This window comes from Panthera tigris, chromosome B3, assembly GCF_018350195.1.
Source record: "Panthera tigris isolate Pti1 chromosome B3, P.tigris_Pti1_mat1.1, whole genome shotgun sequence".
Classification (NCBI taxonomy): domain Eukaryota; kingdom Metazoa; phylum Chordata; class Mammalia; order Carnivora; family Felidae; genus Panthera; species Panthera tigris.
In genome coordinates, this window is record NC_056665.1 from 140314648 (window position 1) to 140337521 (window position 22874).

The 22874-nt window shown below is 43.6% G+C and overlaps 1 long non-coding RNA gene across 1 annotated transcript; it reads left to right on the plus strand.

The window, feature by feature from the left end:
• Window positions 1-9558: 9558 nt before the first annotated feature.
• LOC122239312 lies at window positions 9559-22035 on the plus strand. Its single transcript, XR_006218281.1, has 3 exons — window positions 9559-9929; window positions 10274-10829; window positions 21735-22035. It is a non-coding gene; the product is annotated as an uncharacterized LOC122239312 (long non-coding RNA).
• The last annotated feature ends 839 nt before the right edge of the window (window positions 22036-22874 follow it).

Consider the following 22874-nt stretch of genomic DNA (forward strand, 5'->3'; position numbering starts at 1 on the left):
AGCCTGCTTCAGGTTCTGTGTCTCCCTCACTCTCTGCCCTTCCGCCACTCATGCTCTGTCTCTCTCTGTCTCTCGAAAATAAATAAACATTTTTTAAAAATCAAAATAAATAAATAAATAAATAAATAAATAAAATAATAAAACAAAAGAGAATTCACCAAAAGAATTAACAATTAAATTTACTACATAAAAATTTTTAAATATGAAATTAAAATATACCATAAATAAAGATCAAAGAAAATGACATTGTAATTAAACACTTCCAGGTGAATATCAATTTTCAAAGAATGCAATAGATGTGCTTCAGGTCTCATACCACTTCTAAGAGGAACACAACACAAGGAAGATGAAAAGAAAAAGTGAATTCTTTCTTCCATGAAACCAAGAAAGATATTTTAAAGTGAAAATTAAGCTAGCATAAGTGAATTTGTTGAGATACGATATCCTTTATGGCAAAGATGGAAGACCACAGATTCTTCAAAGAATAAGGTGATGAAGGCATGGCACAGAGTCTCCATAGACAACAGATTAGCACTCAGACTTTCTCCTCACCCCAAGTTGCCCTCCTGATATTTTTCTCTTGCATACTTCATCAGCATACAGCTCACCCAGGAGCTCTCCCATTCAAAGACAATGGGAGACCAAAAACAATAAGAGACCTCCACCAAAATCCTGAGAGAGAAACACGGCAAATAAAAATAGACAAATAAAAATGTTGATATTCAGTAAGGTAATAATGTGCCTTCACAATGTCCCATTGAAAGGAACAGCAGCTTTCACAAAATAAAAAAACAAAGCAGAAACATAAGGACCCAATTATTAACAAGAAGAAGACAGAATAAAATAAATAAATTGGCAAAGATCAAGTAAAAGCAGAAGAGAAAAATCAAGTCATCCAATAAGTAAAGTCATTTGAGAAGCAGTCAATAGGAAATAGGTTCTGCCACAATAATGCTCAGGGACATAAGGGGACACACTTGAGAAAACCTGAGCAGGATAAAATAGAAAAAAATAACAAAAATGTTAAAACTCTATAATAGAAAATTATGGCTATGAAAGATGACAAAGGAGATCCAGGGTGTGCAAAATTGGTGCCTGGGACTAACGAGCAAAGTAAATAGAATATACAAATTACCCAAAGATGTAAGATAAGGAAAATGGTTTTGAAATAAATATTTAAATGTACAGACAGAAAAGGCCAGCAGCTCCCAGACAAGTTGAGGTAGGCCCACGAGCAAAGGGTATATTTTATTAGAGTCATTACACCTTTAAAATAAAGTCTAAATCCTATAGCCAGGGAAAAAAGTCAACTCATCTATAAGGGGAAAAAAACAAACCTGCCTTTAGACTTCTCCCTAAAACATTGAATGCAACAGTACAATGGAATGATGTCTTCAGAATCCTCAGAGAAAGGGTGAGACAATAATTTTATACCCAGCCAAGATGTCCTTTCAGAATAAAGTGACAGATAACTTTACAAAAAATTAGTATCTCAAAGGAAAGGGTTTCCATGATCTTAAGTGAGCTATGAAAAGTTGCTCTGTTGCCAATCCAGAAATAAAAGATTCTGTAAAATAATTGATGACTTTTATTATATTACTTTTTAAAAACTAATTAAAAGAAATATTGCACAGCTGTGGGAAAATATTGCTGCCAAATAGAATGTGTATTCTACTAGGACATTGAAGCTATCAAACATAAGAGGAAGAAAGAGAGGGAAAGTCACTTTGTGAATATTCCATCCTCTTCTGTTGAAAGGGCAATATCTGTAATGTCTAAAACTAATAAATAAAGAAAATATATATTATTTAAGTGTGTGAAGCACTGGAGAAATAAAAATAATTATGTAAAAGTAACCAAAATCAGGTGATATAGAGAGGACAGAGGGAGGGTAGGTGAAAGGAAATCAAGAATACCACAATACATGTCTTTAAAAGTGGAAAGTTGATGCTGTCTAAAGAAGTAAAAATTATGTATATTCTATAAATTATAGCTATAAATATAACTACCGGAAGAAGTGAAAGTGAACTCACAATAGAGCTTCCAAATGGTTAGAAAACAGAAACACACACGCGCGCGCACACACACACACACACACACTCCAAAGTACATACTGATCTTAAAATGTCAGGCAAGGATAAATTCAAGGCAGAGGGATTTAAAGGAGATGTGTATGACCATTTTTAATGAGCACACAAACCACAATAGAGGTGTTCTGCTCTTTAATATTTATACAACAATGAAAACAGCAGCAAAATTCATGTCCAAAAATGTAGTAAATGTAAGAAGAAACAAAAATATAATAACGCACCTCTCTCACCCCACAAGAATAAATTTAAATGAAAAAAAGTAAAAAGAAATAAAGATGTGAATCTACAATAGTCTCAAAATAAAAAGGTTCTAGAAAGTTAAAAATAATAAATTTAGGGTATAGACAACTAAAATAGCCTATTGTTATTTCTAGAACTAACATGTATATTCAATATATGTAGAATTGCATAATACAGAGAATTGATTTTTTTTAATGTTTATTTATTGATGTTTTAGAGAGAGAACACGAGAGGCAAAGGTGCAGAGAGAGAAGCCCAAGCAGACTCTTGTTATCAGCACAGATCCTGATGCAGGGCTCGATCCCACAAACCATGAGATCATGATCTGAGCTGCAATCAAGAGTCGGATACTTAACCCACTGAGCCACCCAGGAGCCCTGAGAATTGATTTTTATACTTATCTAACAGTCAAGGTTCAATGCTGCAACGACAGAAGCTGTGTCTGACTGGTTAAGCACAAAAACGAATTCATTCAAGGACACAGGCAGTTCACAGAACTATGAGCTCGTCTGGAAAAACACAGCAGGTGACAGGCCTACGGGAAAATTCCCCCAAATCATATTCTAAAGTGACCCAATGAGGACTTTTTCTTCACTACCACTTCAGATTCCACAAGCAGCAAAGCCTCTTCTGTCCCAGAAACTTGACCCTGCTCCACTCCTGGTCTTAAAGCCCCCAACCTGCTGAATTCTGCTTCCAACCTTCTTCACGTTTCTCAAGACGTTTACTTCCAGACGGAAGCATCACTGGGGTAAGTGAGCTTGCTAGAGTCTGAGCCCAAAGCCTGAGTTTTAGCTGTGAAATGAGCCAGGAGAACAAATTTTAGGAGTCACACAAGGGGGCGGGACTTGACTCAGAGAGCTTGGCACACCCTAAACATAGCAAAGGTGTCCTAAAATGTCCCGGCAGCCAGAGACGACCCGGCAGACATCTGCCCCAGTGAAATGCAAAGTTTATCCTTGGGAAGAGGGACCATGCCTTCTTTTCAAAGTCCCATGGCACACATACTGAAAAAGTGAATAATAAGTAGGTCACTAAGAAAACATCACCGAATGTTCTGAGATAGCTATAGATAAGGTAGTTTCCAAACACAAGGTGATGGAAATAAAAATAGAAACAATGGAAAGGATCCTACACCCCCTGGAAATTCATCAAGGAAAATACACATACACACAAACTCTCTCTTAAAAGAGGAAGTCTTCTTCACGGTAGATTATCTTCCTAACGTGAAGTTACAGTTATACAAACACTAGATTCTATTCCTAAAGCTACATTTATCTTAACGTGTCTTAAAACAATTATAAAAAGTTCATATTACCAACAAAAATGAATAAAAAAATAAGAAGCATTCAACCAAAGAAGAAAAAGGGCAGTGTGAGAGGAATACATGCAGACCAAAGGAAAGCAAATTATAAAAAGAGAGAGTAATGAATTTGAGACAGAAAATGACAAGAATAAGTAAACCCAAGAATGCATTTAACAGCAACCAAGAATTAAGGGGGGGGGGGGGAAGTAAGTAGGCTAATCAAGCATGAAAACCTTTGACAGTACAAATACCTAAATAAAAAATATTAGAATTCAAAAACTAACCAGAAAACCAGTGGAAAGAAAAGTGAGAGACCAATTTGCCTAACGCAAATAAACTTGAAATGATTTTCTGAGAAATCAGAAATGAAGAAGTTGACCCCAGATGGATAGACTCTCTGCGTGGAAATGATGTCATAGAACAAACTGAGGACTTTTTTTAGAAAGTTGTTCTTCCAAAAAGCCCTGGGCTGAGAAGCTGCCATAGGTGAGGTCCTTCAGATCTTTAAGGAATGGGTTATTTCTAGACGCCTTCATTGATCGGGAGTGTGGGGAAGGAAGAGGGGCTTCTGAATTATTTTTGTGAACCCAACCTACCATGGATCTTTAAACCTGACAGAGAGGAGAGAATAAAACTACAGACCAACCTCGCATATGAATATTGATGGAAAAGCCTAAATAAAATATTAGCAAATAGAATCCGGCAGCACATTAAACCGGTTTGAAGATGGGAATCTAAGCACAAACTGAGCCCCCCCCCCTCCCTGGAGCCGATCCATAGACATGCTAGTAAAGCCATTTTTAAAACAAACAAATAAACGCATGCCCAGGAAAATAAAACGCGGTGTTCTCCGAATGCCAGAGCAGTGAGAACCCCAACAGGAGATGCAACGTCAACGTGGTGGCTTGAACATGTTCCTTCCTGAAATGCCACTCACTCAGATGACAGGGAGGTATTATTTTTAAAGACATAAGCCCACAAGAACAAGGGAGAGATGTATTAGTTTTATTGCTATACAGCTAAGCCTCCAAGTCTCATGACTCAACACAAAAGAAGTTTATCTCTCAATTGTGAAAAGTGCTGTCCGTGACAGTGGGGGACTCCACTCCCAAGCCTTCAGGGACCAAGGCTGTTGGGGGCTCAGCGGAGTCACGTGACCCCCCAGGTGGTCCCAGACATCCTCACCCAGGGGGCAGACGGGGGGACGGGAGAAGGGGACAAGCTGTGAGCCAGCCATGGAAGTGAGCACGCCTCTGCCCGCATTGGACTGCAGGTGACTCAGCCCCAGACCCCCCAGCCGTCACCTGCAGGGAAGGCTGGAAACACATGTGCCCTGGAGCCAGTGTGTGAAAACCTGCTGAGCCCCCAGCACGCTCCACCTTTCCAGTCAGCAAACACCGACCTCACTTTCCTTTGCATACCTGAAATATACTCAACCACACACGCCCACCCAGGAAAGCAGCCCCAGACCCAGTGTGCCCAGTTGAACCACTGCACTGAATCCAGAGTCCAGGGTGGACTTTTGGGGCTCAGCCTTCCGCCCCATCATCGGGCTCAGATGTGAGAGGCTGCAGAGAGCCAGGAAGCACACACTAGTTCATGCACCAGAAGCCCCAGAAAGGTGGGGAAGCCATTGTAAAGCCATGACTCAGGTTAAGGATGAGAACGGAGATTAAAAGTCCCCACTCAAGAAAAGCTCGCAGATTACAGTTTCGAACCACGTGGAGACAGCTTGCATCATAAAAGTTATGTCAATCCAACTAAAGGAAGGTGGACTTTGTTGTAAGGAAGGGGAAATAACATGTGCAATTGTGAAAAGACTCTAAATGTGACAATAAAGTTGTCAAAGTGATACACGAATGAAGAGCATACACAAAGCAAGACGGGAGGCTCTTTTAAAAAGCACAGGCAGAAATCAATTACTAGCAGACAGATCACAACTAATTGAAAAATGGCCATTAAACAAGAAACCCTGAAATTGTAAAATGTAGAATTGAGACCCAAACTCAATATTCAAGCTGTACGTGGGCCACACTCAAAGGCTGACTGTGCAAAACAGAATAAGACCCTGAGTCATTTAACCAGAATGCAGTCCAGAGAGATGAAGACCTGGAAAATATTAATGGGGAATTAAAACACTTGGAGAAAAATCGAAGATGGGGCTGGCATGTGGCAGGGCTTCAGTAAATTCTCGAGGAGTAAATGACGGAGCTGGAACGTTCTGTCCACCTGCGGGCAATCTGCCAGATTGTGAGCACCTGGAGAAGAGAATCCGTATCCTGCACACATTTGTGTCACCTGGCACACACTATAGGGTGTCAGTGAAGCGTGTTGGGTTCATGAGAACTGGGACACATATTTATTTCCTGAGATTAAAATGCGTACAGGGAGGTAGTCCCCATAAATAGATACCCTGGCCTCCCGGCCTCCCCGCTGCATGAATAATAGAGTCTACAAATGCCGGGCAGTGTCCCACATGCATTTACACGTGTTGGCTCACTTAACTTTTTTTTTTTTATTTTTTAATGTTTATTTATTTTTACAGAGGGAGAGACAGAGCATGAGCAGGGGAGGGGCAGAGAGAGAGGGAGACACAGAATCCGAAGCAGGCTCCGGGCTCCGAGCCGTCGGCACGGAGCCCGACGCGAGGCTCGAACCCACGGACCGTGAGATCATGACCCGAGCCGAAGTCGGACGCTCCACCGACTGAGCCACCCAGGCACCCCTCACTTAACTCTTTTTGTATTTTCTTTTATTTTACAGAGAGAAGAACACTTAACCGGAGAGCCACCTTCTTCAGAGCTGTTTTAAGTGCACCGTGCATCCTGTTGTCCCTACAGCAGCTCGCTTCATTATTCCAACAACCCCAAAGGGCAGAGCTAACATCATCCCCACTTTAGAGAGGAGAACCGCAAGGTGCAGAGAGGTTGAATAAATTCCTCCTGGAGCAAGAAGTTTAGAGCAGACGTTGAATTCGGACTCCTCCTCACCAGGCGCCCGGGGGCATGTCCACATTGCCAAGCTGACCCGACCACCACCTCTTTCTCTTCCCGTGTTCTGTGCATTCTAGACTTACGCTGTTTGATACCACTAGCCACATGTGATATTCGAATTTAAATCGATTATAAAAAACTAGATTTTTAAAGCCAGTTCCCCAGTGGCACCAACCACGCGGTCCCTCAATAGTCACACACACTAATGGCCACCATACCGGATGGCCCAGACAGGGAACTTCATTGTCGCAGAAAGTCTTCTAGGGTAACGCTGCCCCAGAACATAGATCCTCCCAGGGCAAAGATCAGATCACACACATTTCATAATTTTTCTGGTGGGGGGAAGACAGTCAAACCCTTCATATATAGTACCCGTCCATTTGCGAGGTATGTCCTTACATCCTAATGGTAGACTGGGGTGGCTTGTGTCTATAAGGAAGCATTCCTAGAAAGCAAATCTCATTTGCTCATTGAGGGAAAAGCCTCCCTCCTGCTGCACCACACACGAAAGCCAGTGTCCTTTATCTGCCTGGTCTCCTAATTGGGGATGTTTATTGTGTTCTTTGTTCATATGGATTTATCCTCAACAGATATATTTGACTAGATAGTTCTGAACCTTCAAAACCCCGCAGAGAAAGCTTGAAGTCAGGATCTATTAAAGATGTTTGCAACACTCAAAGCAAAGTTTTCCAAGACTGATTTTACTTCCTTCAGTTTTTTTTTTCCCCAGTAGCTGTTTTCAAATCCCATAACATTCTGATGGATTTCCAGAAGCATGTTAATCAAGACCTTCTGCTTCGTTGGCAAACGCCAGAGACAATTTCAAGAGTTGATACAAAGAACGTATATGTGGGTCCTACTATGTGCCTGCCCTGTGTGAGGCACTGGGGATCTAGAAGGTTCTTACTATGTCTCTGGTTTTGCACTAGGAACTGGGCATTTGGAAATGCCAGTTATGGAAAAGAGGCAGACACTTGTGCATTCCTTCACTTGTTCATTCTACCAATACTTATTAAGTATTTACTCTCTGCCGGGCACCGTGTCAGGCAGTGGCATACTCGGGGGCTCCAAACAGCTCAAATTCCTGCCTTTGTGGAAATGGTCACGGGGAACACTGTCCATAAACAAACAATATATGAATATACAATATGTCACATATCATAAGTGATATGAAGTAAATAAAGCAGGCTATGGCGACAGAGGGTAGTAGTCAAAACCAGGATTTTCAACAGAGGGAAAGCAGGAGCTCTCTGGCAGCGTGATGGGAATGTAGTGAGGGAGGGAGCCAGGAGGACATTCATAGGGACATGGAGGGAAGAGCTTCCAGAACAGAACGCCTGGGGAGCCAACAGCCTTGTGGAAGGGTGAGTATGGGGGGTAGGTACGATGTGTGCTGGGAATGCAGGGGAAGGGATGGAAAGAGTAAGAAGAGGAGCGTACAGCAGATTGGAAGGTTGCAGATACGATAGCGCAAAGTGAGAGAGAGGCGATAATGGGTATTGGAAGGACTTTGAAATTCATTCTGGGGGTTCTGGGCAGAGTTAGGACCTCATTAGACTCACGCTTTAGAGAAGCCTCTCTGAACAAAGACAGACATAAGCAGGCAGGGATGGAAATGAGGATATTGGTTGGAATGCAACCGCAACCACCTAAAGGAAGGGATCGCTGTGTCTGGGACCAGGGTGGTGGGAGCCCTCAGGTTTGCTTCTGAGAAGCAGGGGAGGAGAAGAAAGAAGGAGGGAGCACAGGATAAACTCAGGACCAGGAGGGAGTGTTGGTCTCGGAGTGCACCAGTGTCAGAGTGGAGGAAACCCGACGAGGGTGTCCAGGGTCTCACTGAAATGTGAATTTCTGATGAACAACATACTTTCCTAGTATAAGAATGTCCCATACAGTATTTGGGATATACTTACACTAAAAGGGTATTTGTTATTCATCTGGAATTCAAATTCGACAGGCTGTTCTGTGTTTCGTCCTGCAATCTGACCGACCGAGGGCACAAGAGTTTGGCTGCTGGGCATACCAAAGCTAGAAGAATGGGCAGGTCTTGGCCATGTGAGTAAAGAAGAAAGGAGTCCCGGGTGAAGGGAATCACGCCCATCCCTTCTCTGAATTTCTGTGGAAGTTCCAGAACGCAGGACTCGATCGTCTGAGGGAGGACAGCAGCAGCCCACCACCTACTTTAGTGCCTCTAGAGGTCAGAAGTCAGAAGGACCAAAGTTCTAGAGAGACAGCTAAATCGTAGTTTCACAGAGTTTCCTCTTAAAACTTGAAGGGTATAAGGTTTGCCTTCATTGCTCACGGAAGAGAGGCCAGATGCCCATCACCATTCTCTTCCAATCTTAAGGTCTGCTGTATAGCTTGAGCCTGAGCTTAGCAGTCCATCAATAATTGTGATCATCCATGCACAAACACTCAGTGAGGGTCTACCACGTTCCTGGGCTGCATTCCAGGTCTTGTTCAAGTTCACCCAGACCTGCCCAGCTTCGGACCTCCCTGCCCACCTCTCCTTGCACTGCCTATCCCCTGCCTGCACTCCCTGACCTCCACCCAGAAAATGGAACCAACAAAGTGAGAAAGGAAGAGCCTGTTGAGAGCTGTACACATTACCCGAACGAATGTGCAGAGATAGAAATGTATGTTGTGATCCAGGGGACAATGAAGAAATCAGTGTGATTTGAAAAGAATACAGGAGAGAATTGGAGCCGTTGAGCGCTGGGCTCCTGCACGTCCCGTGCAATGGGAAGTTTGGAAGACCTTAGGGTGGAAGAAATAGCTAGAACAGCAGGGAGGGAAGCCAAAGAAACATTCCACTTTCCAGAGCCTATTCACAGAGGTAGCCAGGGGTGGAAATGAGAAAACACCCTGCCTTCATGAGATTTTTATTAAGAAGCAGAAGAAGACGTTAAATAATGGCTTATTTGAGTGCACATCCTCGGCAGGGGAACAGCCAATGATTTCAGAGAACTATATTATTACTTTGTGTTTGCTTATCTTTTTCTCTCCTTACCTGATAATCATCTGTAGCTCTATCTGTCTTTTTAAGGACATGTGAGAAAATGGAAAAGGTTACAGAGGACAGTCAAAGAATTGCATATTATTACCTGGCTTTCCAGAGCTGACTGTGCAATTGTTTGTTTTTGATGAGATAACAATGAAGATAGAATTGTTCAGAGCAAATGCTACTCTCATTTCATCAAGCCATTCCTCACTGTCCCACTCTCACATACAGCTGCCCCTCCCACCACTGAAGACTCTCAGGGACACTAGAGCCACTGCCAATGGAGTGCTTGGGAAGAGGTAAAAGCCTTCCTTTTTGACCTCCATGCCCACTGGGACCAATGAAATTCTTGTATTATTGGGGTGGTGCTAATTTCTTGCACAGGGTTCTTGGTACCACGTTCTTGCACAGGGTTTCCCCAATAAGCCGTGTTGCTGCCTCCCTTCATACCTTAAGTATGTTGGCCCTTCCCAGTGAAACACCCCCTTGCCTGCTTCCAACCCACCTGCACTCCTTAAAGGTCCTTTTCTCTCTGTGATGCTTTTCTCCATCACCCCAAGCGTATTTTGCCATTGCCCCCTTTGTTCCGTGGATGTAATACATTTCGCACTTTAAGAAAATGTTTCCACTTCCTTGTTTCCAGGTCTTCCTTCCATTAGCCTTTGAGCTCCCCTGGACAGGGGTCATAGTCTCTGTATTTCTGGATGCACAGTTACTTCCCCTTGGATTTTTGTGCAGTAAATAAATACATAGCAAAACATAAGACTTTACCAGGAGTGGAGGAAGAGTATTCTTCTCGGAGTCCTCTACATGCTGTAGGACTGGCTCTCCATCGTATCCTTACCATGTTCCTGGATGCCTTTGCATTTTAAAGAGACCCTTGCTGATTCTTTATGAGCCAGATTGCAGAGGAGAAATCCATACCATTGTAAAGAAGGGAACATTTCTTCATGAGGTCGGCCCTCTATATTGTCTTCAGTCTCACCTGGAATGCAGTACAGCCTCGTGTGAAAGACTGTGGACTATGGAGTCCAAACACTCTGGATTCAAACACAAGCTCTCTCACTACAATCCTGTGCAACCTTGGAGAAGTAACCTTTTAGTTTTATGAGCCTCAGTTTCTTTGTCTGTAAGAAGAGAAAAATGAAAGCATCAACTCTATTATGGGAATGTCATGAGAGTAAGGGGAGCTAACACAGGTAAGGCTTAGCCCAACACCAGCTGTAGCAGTGTTAAAATACTGGAAGTTATAATTGGTGCCATCTTTTATTTTCATTCAAGCAACTCAGTTGATTAATTCATCTCTTCAGCAGCCAGCAGATGTAGCTTTATACTACATGGCTGTCATCACATGCAGAATGGTTTTCATAAACCCATGAAAAGTTATTGGGCTCCATCCAGAACCTCTTGCCCTAATCCCTGCTGCACTTCACTGCCCAGAGCAACTCCCTGCCTTCTAGGATCCCAGTCTCATGACTCCCCTTCCACGGATGTCTCAGCCCTTCCCAGATCTGATGACTTACCCACTGACTGGCTTGGACTTCCTGGTTTCCAATCTGGGTCACAAGATTGGTTCAGCTGCCTCCTCACTCGCTGTAATGCCCCCAAGTATTATATCTGCTCTAATCCAGGCCATGAGATCTTAAACCAAGAGACAAATTTAGAATAGATTGCTTATGTAATTCCTTTCAGGTAAATGAAGAGGTACTGAGATGGAGAATTTCATAGCTTCTCTAGAAGTAAAACCATCTTTTACAGATATATAAATATGAATAATATGTTAGAATATAGATACTCTTCTGGAAGCGATCTGCCATAGTTTATTTACAGCTGGGTTAATGGGGATGGGGGAGTGGGGTGTGGTGAGTAGCAGACCCTGGCTAAACACTCACCTTTCCAGTTACTCACTGTTGGTAGCAAACAATTCCAAAGATCACTGGATTAAAACAACAATTTCTTATTTTTAGAACTTACGATTCTGTGGATTAAGAATTTGGAATATATACAGAACATATATAATATTATATATGTAATGCTATCATAGTATCTCTTTAAGTCTGCCAAAGTCTTACCTCCAGAAATTGTAATTAGGGAAGAAAAAAGTCTTAACTCAGATTATATTAATTAAAACGTACAAATGGATTCTGTAGCTTAGCAACAATGCCTATCACCAGTTACCATGTATGTCAGTAACCAAATTTGTACATCAGATTATGTAGAGTTGTTCCAGGAACCAACCCTGCATTATTCAAGGAATCCAGAAAGAATAGGCAATGGAATTATGCTGATTTTTAAATATAATTTTCCAGCAGTTTAAGAAGAATAAGTTTCTCATTTAAAAAGCCAGCAGGGTCAGCAGGCAACAAAGTTCTGTTTTAGTTGGAAATCAGTGGGTGGGAATATAAAGCCATGGGGTTTTTTTTCCTAAATGGAACTAGAGAAGCAGCAGATCTAAAAAGTTGTAATCAGCCAAATTTCTTTATATATATATAAATATGTGAGTAAAAAGTTGGGGCTTTCTTTCTGTGTTATATTTTTTAATTCAACATAACAGTAGCAAATCACCTTTGCTAATCCCACTTCCTTTTCCTGCATAAAAATCTTTCTTTGAGGGAGATCAAAAGCAATTCATTTGAAATCCCATGAACCTTGGGAAATCAGGGATTTAGGAAGACAAAATAGCCCCTGACCATTCGCATATGAAAGTAAAGGGGTATGATTATCCACTGGTATCTCACCTGTTCCCATTCCAAGGGGACCTAAGTTGGGTGGCTCTGGGTACAAGTTTCATGGGTTGAAACTGGGGAAGCTGTCAAGCCAGGGATGGATAAGATGTGGCGGGTTATGTGGGGCGGCTGAGAGTAGACTGAGACAGGGGAGATCTGAGAGAGGCAGATGGGGCTCAGGCCCAGTAAGACAGTGTCACTCAACGGCTGCAGAATAAGGATTGGAATGGGTCACATTAGCCTACGCCCTTCATTAGCCACTATCCTTGGACCAGTGGCTAGACCAATTTGTTCCTACGAAATAGGGCTTACAATGCCTACACATGGTTTGTCTGACAGTCAAGTGAGACCAATGCATATGAAGGGCTTGGTTAAATACCTGGCATGTAGAGATGTCCAATAAATGATCTAAGAGGCCGTGGCAGGTCTGAAATTGGTCAATGAACCAATAGGTCAAGATCCTGCTAAATGTTCTGTCAGGACAGTAAGGAAGTTAAAAGCAAACTGGGAGCATCTCTGGGGTGTTTCTCACACACCCCTGTTGGGCAGGGGGGTTGGGCACTGATTTGGGGCAGTTGCTGTCACACCCAACATAACAATGGCATTGAACGGGAAGGTGCCTCCTTTGAGGTCACAGATTTCTTCCACCTATAGCCTTTGTGCATGTCCATTTTTGGATGTACGTGTGTGTGTGCGTGTCTGTGCATGTGCACATGGCACAGGATCAATTTAACAAATGTTATCATGCGTTCACTAAGGTGGTTTGCCATAGAAACCCTGAAATGAATCCTTTGGACAAGGGAAGGATCTTCTGGTCAAGTCATTCTCAAAGCATATTGTTTTGCTTGGTGCACTTTTCAATGAGTGCTTATTTTTACGACAAGGCAGTAAAAAGCGTATGGACCCTCATGTCAGAGTATGAGGATGAAAATTCTGGCTCTTTAACTTATTTAACTTTTTTTAAGTTTATTTATTTATTTTGAAAGAGAGAGAGAATGAGCGAGAGTGGGAAGGAGAGGGCAGAGAGCAAGAGGAAGAGAGAGAGAATCCCAAGCAAGCTTTTCACTCTCAGCGCAGAACCCAATGAGGGGCTCCAACTCACGAACCATGAGATCATGACTTGAGCCGAAATCGGAGACCTAACTGATTGAGCCACCCTGGTGCCCCTGGCTCTGCAACTTATTTAAGACAAGTGCCTTAACCACCCCAAGGCTCGGTTTCCTCATTTTTGAATGGGGCTTGGTTACAGCATGCTCCTGTATTACCATGTTTTTATTAGTATGGAATCCCTTTTTTTAATTTTTTTAAATCTTTATTTAGTTTTGAGAGAGAGAGAGAGAGCAGGGTAGGAACAGAGAGAGAAGGAGACACAGAATCCGAAGCAGGCTCCAGGCTCTGAACTGTCAGCACAGAGCCCGACGCGGAGCTCGAACTCACGAACCGTGAGATCATGACCTGAGCTGAAGTCGGTCGCTTAAATGACTGAGCCACCCGGGCACCCCAGGAATGAATCCTTTTCTACCACCTTTCATACAGTTTGTCACCAAGTCCTGTAGATTCTACAGCCATCATGTGTGAGAAGCTGTGCTTCCTCCCCTTCTCTCACTGCCCCTGTCCCGCCTCAGGCTGTCACTCACGCATGCTGTACTTTCCAGTGACAGCCCCCGGCATGACTTCCTTGCCACTGCCCATGCTCCAATTGCAAGGAGCCCCAAAACCCATCTACACAGGTCTCCTCCCCTCCTCCCATCCAAAGAGCCCAGGCTCTTTCTGGTGACTCACACAATGTGTCTTTTAAAGATGAGTAGTTTATGTCCGTAACACCAAACACACCGAGGCTGTCCGAGACGAGCACCTTTTCTGGTTCTCTATTTCCATTTGCCTTGGCGAAGTTCTGCACCTACTGGGTCCATAATATGTGCACATTAAGTGATAAAGGAGAAAACCCAGGTCACTCTAAAGGGCAAACATTTTGGTGCAAATTCCAGATTTCTTGAGTTGAAAGTTACTCATCCAAGAGTCTCCCAGGGAGAGATAAGCAAGCCCTACTCTTTGAGTCGTCTATAATTAGACTATGACAAATAGGTTCAGAGCATGTCATAAAGAGTAATCTCTTTGTGAGCAGAAGTTCTCTTGTCCTTGAGGTACTTTCTGTGTCACTCGAATCTTATGTTCTAAAATCTTGGATATATTTCTGTCTAACGTAGGCAACTCTTGATTTCCTTTGCTGTGGGTGGAAGTGGAGATGTGAGCAGTCCCAAACATCAGAAAAACCCACAATTATATATGTTCAGCTATCTGACAGTTCATTTATATTCAGCATGATCAGTACTCTCTTCCTGAGCTCCAAACATGTGCAAAGTGCAAGGCTATAAAAATATAAAGGGGGATGGGAAGATACAAATGTGATCATTAGCCAGTTTGACCAGACTATTAGATGATCATCAATATTTGTGGGAAATGCCACTGCAAAGGTAAGAGGGTGGACAATAGAAAGACCCGAATGCCGATTTGAAGAATGATGAGTCACTAGCAAGGCGTCCACAGTGGCATCTCTCTTCGCAGATCATCACAGGAATGATGCCCTTGCAGCGTGACCTCAGCCATCATACACTCATGGCTTAATTGTGTTCAGGTCTCCACTTTCCCTCTGTCCTGAGATAGAATGATCACAGATCAGGTTCTTCCCAGCACCACGTTCTGGAAAAAAAATGCTGGCATCCAAAGGAGTTGACCTTGGATCCTGGGTTCTGAGAAGCACTTCAAACCCTCCAGGGGTGGAAGCCCACGGGGATCTTGCCCAGCAGCAGTGAGAAGGATCAGGAAGCTGCAGGTGCCTGGCTCGGTCAACAAACACACAGCGCACTGAAAAGAGACTTCAATTTACAGCGACAGACACGGATTGGCTCAACTGTGGTTCCCAGTTGTTTGTCTTGTGGCTCGGGGTGCATCGTTAACTCTCTGTGCCTCTAATTACTCATCTATGAAATGGGAGGAAACAAACATTCCTGCCTTAATGGACTTTTTCCCCCAAAATAGTGCCTTAAAAGGACTGAAGCCCGTTTTCTCAAAGATCAGTTATTCAAGAAGAAAAAAAAAAAGGAAGGTAAATCTGAACTCAGGATCTCTACCACTGCAATTTCTACCCAGAGGAGCACAGAAGTAGGTCCAGGCTAGAGGACATCCACACAGAGAGACAATCAGGGCCCCGATAGACCAGGATGAGTGTGCACTATGATGAGGGTGTTGCTTAACTCCTGGTCTTACCCAGAAAAAATCAAGGCTGCGGCATGAGGGGAGCACCAGATGTTTCTCTGAGGTTTGAGATCACGGGACTGATGCACTGCACAACTTCTTTGTAATCCACACAGCCTCATATACTCTGAGTGATGGATCATCATTCCTATTATTATCCAGAGTTTCATCCCTGGGGAAGCCTGTGACTGTGGCCCTTGTTCCAATTTTCTCTCCTGTGTATTTATGGATACATATTTACCTGTGCCCTATATATTGCTAGAGAGGATCGAAGGCAGTTTAAAACGAATACAGGGATGACGCGTTCAGAAAATAAAACGAAATTGAAAATAGGAGCAGTAGAAAGGGGGAGTGCCGGTATCTGTAACATGAGTTCAGACAATTTCTGGGCCAAAACCTCCTGGCAGCCAAGGCAAAGAGGAAAACATGAGCGATCCTTAGCTTTTGTGATCAGCACAGAAGCCGGCTGGTTCTTCAGAGACTCTTTTCCGGATGCTTTCTGAGAGGACTGTGTCTAGGGATTCCATTGTCAGAGGTGAAGTCCAAGAGCCCAGAGGAGCCATTGGGCCCGGCTGGACTAGGAAACAGGCAGCAGGAAGAGCTTTCTGGGGAAAGGAGAGCTCAGGACTGGGTTGTGGATGACCAGAAACGGATCGGGAGAGAAGGGTTTTCAGGAAGGGAACCAACGGGTGTGGACACCCAGAGGTGAAGCATATTCTGCCTGCCTCCAGGAAGAGGACACACTCAGTCACCCACCGTGGCAACCCACTGAGTTCATCCGCACACGAGGGTGCCCATAAATATTTGCCCAGTGGAAAAAGCCAAGAAGAATGTGGCCAAGCCAGCCAGAAAACAAAAACCAAAGGACTGGTTAGCTCAGAAATTCCCCCAGGCTAAACATGTCTGCCAGTGCAGTGAGTCTGTGTTGTTGAACAACGTGACGTTCACAGACTTTAAGCTACGGCACCCTTCGTCTTTCCCTTTGCTACAGTCTTTGTCTAAATAGTGCCAAGAAACATGGCTCTTTAAGGAATCGCCTAGCACCTTAACGCTTCCCCAGTGGGCACTGGTATCAGTAAACTCTCAGAGGGGAGGTGGCACAAGACTGCCTCCCAGGTGACAGATCCAAGCTGACGTTTTGAGTAGGAGAAGCTGAAAAACTCCCAGAGCACCTTGTCGATTAGCTGGTACTGAGTCTCAGTAACTGAGTTTGGCTAACTTATTTTTTGCACACTTGATGGTGCCTCAGATGAATCCCGGGGTAGCCGAGTTAGGAGCAGCCAACAGTTCACTTAACAAGCAAGCTGTTCACTTAACAAACTAGGAAGCCTGGCTTGTGTTTTACACCGGGTCACAGGGGCACTAGAGACCCGAGCGACAATATCCGCATCTCTCAGCCCCTCTCTGCCCGTTGTGCTCACTCATCGCAGGTGGCTCTTTTCTTCCTCTCTCCCCAGCTCTCCCCCATCCCTTTCCCTCTTCCTTTCTGTCTTCCTCTCTCTGTTCTTCCCCTCCCCCACTCCCTTTCTCTCAAAACACTTAGGATACGTGTTTCACCCTCAGTGTTTCAAACGTCACATTGGCATGTCTACAAAAAAGTCGCTTTTCACTCATTCTGCTCCCTACCAAGAAAGCACGTTCAATGCAATTTCTTACATATTATTTCAGCCCTGAGGAAAAACATCACTTATTATGTTTTTTGATAATTTCTTACCCATCCGTCTCTCCTTTTATCTCAATAAATTGCATATTGGGTGTGGCAGGCAGAATAATCGTCCTCCAAAGATGTCCATATCCCATTTCCCAGCACGTGCGACCCACAGCTGTCAGCTGCCAGCCAGTTAGCACTGCAGATTGGTTCTCGAAAGAAGGGAACTGCCAAGAGAGCGTGTATTTCGTGAGCAGCTACTAGCTCCCCTGCAAGCCTTGCCGACCGTATCCTGTGTCTTTGCAGCACATGGCAACAGGTTGGTACATCTCGAGGAGCCAGGACTCTGAATTTCATTTAGCATTTAATTAACTGGAATAGACCAAGGACTCCAATGGCAGCCCCCGATTGCAATCTGTGGATGGATGGGCATTTTTATCTGAAAATGATGACCAGCTTATCTTCTGTCGCGCAGCTATCACACGTGATATGTATCTCTCGTTATCCCAGCCAATCAAACACAGAAAGTTTATTAAGATTCTATCATCTGAAGTTATCACCAATGATAGGATTTTTCATCTGAATGTGCTTGTGTGCAATACCGTATTTTGTCTAAGAGACCCTCAGGAGAATGAGAGAGGGAAGATTATTACTTAAGAGAGAGCAATGAATCTATGGTCAATGACCAAGTCATTTAAGGAGTGTGGCCACCCAGAGAATTATAATAACCAGATCACTTAAAAAGAAGTCTGTAACTCCCTTTATTTAAGAAAAGAACTGACAAGGCTACAGAATAACATAAACAGAGGAAGAAATCAGAGTGATCCTATAGTAAGAAGGGGAAAAAAGCTATTGCTCTGGTGAGTCATTGGAAACGTAAGCCAATTCTATATTTTGCTACAAATAGGTTCTGAGCTTCGTAGAAGCCATAAGAAAAAAAGAAATGTGATCAGCCCTGAGATTCTGGGGATCCATGAAATGAATACAGTCCTTTATTTAGAGAAGCTAGTTTTCGTTTAGGTCACTTATGAACAGGAAATTTGGAGAAGAACACACTCACTCAAACACTGGGGGTATTAATTCATACGGTCAGCAAATGTCTCTTGAGTTCTCACTTATGCTGGCCATCATGTTGGTGCTTTGTTTTCAGTGCTAAATCAAACTTACCTGTTCTCTTGGTGTAGATAAGCCACTCTGCGCAACAAGCAGACAACGAGACAAAGACAGTAAAATGGGAGAGCACTTCCATGGAGGTTTACACAGCATCCACCAAGGACTCAAGGGTGAGGCTGGTTTTCTGGTCTTTGTGCAACTGGGGAAGTTTTCAAAGACAAGACAGAAATTTAAAGAGAGACATTCATCTGGATGTTAAGGAAGGTGACCAAGTGAAATAGGCACTGAGACAGGACAATTATCCATAATGACCAAGGTCCATAAGAGAGGTCATTGCCAAGTATTAGCCTCCCTTCTGGGCTGAAAGCTCCTTGAGACTACTTCTGGCTTGGGTCTCCAACGTCACACTCCCAGCATGGACTCTGGCATGCTGTGGTTGCCGAGCAGGTTTTTAAGGAAAGAAACAAGAGATGTGCTGGAGAAAGCCTTGGTGATCGGGAGACACATCGAATGTTGTGGGGCTTGGACAACCAGCGTTCCCTGTTGACAGTAAGATCTCACCTAAATAAATTGGGCAGCAATTTTGAACTCCAACGGCTGTTCAAGGACTGCATAGAGGGTTTTATCAGTTTTCCAGAGACCTCTGGAGTTTAAAAGATCGTTTCACGTCCTTGATTTTGGTGATGCCCACAAACATCTGGTACAGGAAAGAACAGCCTGGTGGGATACAGGGCTGGAGAAAAGACTGGGGGCAATGATTCCGCTCTAACTCCTTCCACATTACATTGTTTTTGCGGTATATGTATATCTGCCTCCCCAGTTACGCTGAGAGCTCTGAGCCAGGGACCGCATCTGCATTTTCATGGCAAATTCCAAAAACCTTGGGTGGAATCCGTTGTACCACCTGGGAACTGTGTGAGCCTTGGGCAAATAAATAATTAAAACTCTCTGAATTTTAAATCATTCCTCAGTCAAGTGTGGGAAGAATGAAATCTGCCCGTGCGCAACTCAAAACAGCTGCAGTCCGGTGTCCCCAAACTCAATGTGGCTAACTTCACATCCACAGAGTCTTCTGTCACCCCCCTCTCCACCCTTCAGGCTGTCCCTACTAATTTGGGAGTGGTTTTGAAGGACTCTGCTCCCCTCGTTTTCATTCGCTTCCCCCCTGTTCCCAGGAGTGTAAGGGAGGTGAGTCTGCCAGCAGGCACTGCGCCTTCAGCAACTCGTATCTGTCCAGGACACCCTGATGCCTGCTCTTTCTTCGTCATCTTCTTTGTTGCCCTGACTTTTTTTACCTAGTTCGGGGACCTATCCCCTGGATTTTTCTACTCTCTATTTCTAGAGCCGCGGGGGCCACTTTAAATGCTTCTGGTTCTGCCTCCTGGTTCCATAACTCTTTACTATTACCTCGAAACCTCTGACAACAACCCCTCCTCGGAACTCATTAACACCGTTTCCCTGTTAATTCATTAGCGCTTGGGAGCCCCAGCGATGATCTTTCTCTTCCTCCCACGGTCTCTGCCCTTACAAATTTTATGTCGGAGGTTTCTCCCACATTCCGTTTATTGTGACATCATTTATGAAGTTCTCCCTCGACAGGAGAGGAGTCAAAAATAACTATATATCATTTTAAATTGCTCTGGTTGGTAACTCTACATTTTAAGAATATCAAGGAAAAGAAAGTGTCTAATGACAGGGCTACAAGTGGATAAAGAGCTGACAGGGTAATTGCGTTACCAGATGCTCCCATACACCAGTTAGCTGCTTCCGTGGCCTATTTGAAGCAACGGGTGTCAGGTCAGTAATTAGGTTCTCGCAGACAAACTAGAAGTGCCATCTGATCTCTGAACACCCCCATCACTCTCATTTATGCCAAGTTCAATATGAAACACACCATCACCATCCTTTTCCCTCAAGGCTGCCAAAAGTTCCCAGGGACATCTCCCCCCGCCCGCACTCCCACACGAGTTAATGAAGTCAATGCTTCCTCCGCATGTCAGAGAACTTGCTCCCCGGATGGCAGTACTTTGGTGCCCGTCAACAACAAAAACACCCAACAGCAACCTTGACTCTACTTTTTGAGTCTTTTCTTCTGACTGTGGGCTGGCTGACATTTTCACACTCAAGGCTTCTTTGTGTTAATTTCTTTGTTTGATTTCCTAATGCAGTCAACTCTTTAGAACAGAGCAACAGGCAGAAGAGCCAGGAGAGCTGAATTTAAGTCCCACAAGAGCCATTAACTTGCTCTGGAGCACTAGTTGGGATCTGATGCCAGCCGGACATGTCCGCATTCACTGGCCCAGGGTAGAGTCTATGGGGAAATAATGGGAGTAGGGCCAGACTAAGCCATGGGACCTTGAAGAAGTCCATTAGCAGGCTTCAGAGCTGGCCATCAGGTCAAGGATAGTCAGGGACAGGTTGCCAAACAGGAGGACAGATTCTGCTAGTGTTGCCCACCCAAACTAGATTACCCTTTTTTCTGACAACAAGCATCCCTGTTTCCTCTTGAGAAATTTCATTTTTTTTTTCACTATCAGCGTGTATGTTCAAATAAGGTTGATGTAACCCCATTCCCAGACACCAGGGGATGCGTGTGATCCCAACTCTTGCTCAACAGAGAAAGACTTGGAATTATTAAGGAAAGGGCACTTTCTTTGTGGGCAGATTTCTAAACTCAGGGTTTTCTGGGGCCACCAGAAGGAGAGATATCACTTAAAAAAAGTAAATAAAGTCAACGTGGAGGAGAAATGAAAAGATACCAAGCCTGAGTGACATCATGCAGCTCCTAGATGCAACCATGCCTGAAACAAGAAGCACCTTTGGACTTTCCAGTTATGGGATGACACTAATCTCTTTTTGTTTGGTTTAAGCCAGGTTCAGCTGGGTTTCCCTCCCTGATAATGGAATGATCCCAAATAATAGTGTTGGATAGAACTCAGCCCTAGAAGAACTGACTACTGGTCAGCTCTGTAAGAAGGGCTCCCTTGAACTAGGGAACATTCAGTTGTCAAAGCCAAAAATGAGTGTAGGTGCCAGAACAAAGCAGAAACACAGTGACCCAAACTAAGTCAGGGGAGTTAATTCGGAGTCAAACAGTGTCAGGGTCTTTCAATGTCTCCCACTCAGGTCAAGACAGGATGGGTCTCTTGGTTGGACTTGGAGCCCCAACTATAAAGGAGCAGGTGCTATTTGCCATGTTCACACTGACCCAGGAACTTTGGATAGGCCATTTTCTTCCTGGACCTCCCCAAATGTAAAGTGAAGAGGTTAGATTGTCTGCTTTTTCGCTGCCTAAAAACTAAATCTCCTTGAAAACTATAATCTCCAGCCCCTGAAATCTATAATCTCCTTCTCTTATCCAGCCCCAGTGTGCAGCAGTGGTGAAACCAGAAGATACGATGCCCAGGATGGCTAAGAGAGTCTCAGAACAATGGTTCCTGGGACTAGAATAAAAATTTTTTGAGAGCAAGGGGTCTGGTTTCTATCCCCATTATGGAGACTTTCTCTTAGCTTTCAATCAACCTTCCACATAGCTATCCAGGAGAGTTTCCAGTGAGATCTTATTGTTTCTCTGGCTAAAATTTTCAGTGGCTACAAAACACATGAAGCCTCTGTGAAGACAATGCTTAGCCAAAAATAGCATTTAGAAGATATGAAGTTAGAACATTCTGTCCACTGAAAATTTGGAATTTTATGAAACTCTCATTATAATGCTTTTTTTATATTCTTTAAAACAAAGACATAAGTGGCATCCATAAGTGTTATGTGCTATGATTGTCTATGGTGTGGATTTTATTATCGTATCTTTGGTTAGCGTTTCTATCAAATCAGAAGAGAAGAAACATATTTGGAAAGATCGGATGCGTGCTGAGGGTCTGTGTCGCAATGTGGGTATAAACGCATCATGACCTCTGACTGTTGTAATAGAGTCTCACTGCCTCAGGTCAGTCCCACACTGAATATGTTGTGTTGGCTCAAGTGTTTAACAGTCGTGAAAGAGGTTACTTGGCTTCTTAACCATTTGGAATTTGAACAAAGAAGCATCTTTGCTGGTCATAAACATGGTTTCCCACAGAGATCTTTGGGCTTCTGCTTTTGGGGAGGAACTCTTGAAGTCTATGAGCAGGCCCTGTGCACAGCAACCTCAGTCATGGTCCAGAAGTCACCAGCAAGATAGGTTCCCTTTTCCACTACTCTTAAATGATGGCGCCATTTTTCAAAGCATGTTCTATAAACATTAGCTTTTCATGATGCCCTATAGGAAACATGTTCTAGACAATTAAGTTTTTTGTTTGTTTTTTTTTTTTGCCATCCTCTGAGCTGGATATTGAGGATTCCAAGGAGAAGCTTTTTAGAGAAGACAAAAACTCTAGACATACCTTAGGAAGACAGAACCACACATAGCCCATTTCAATATGATGTAGTGAATGCAGTGACAGAGGTACCCACAGAGTACCAGGGGAGGACGTGTTGAAAATACAATTTCAGTGTGGTGGAGTAGG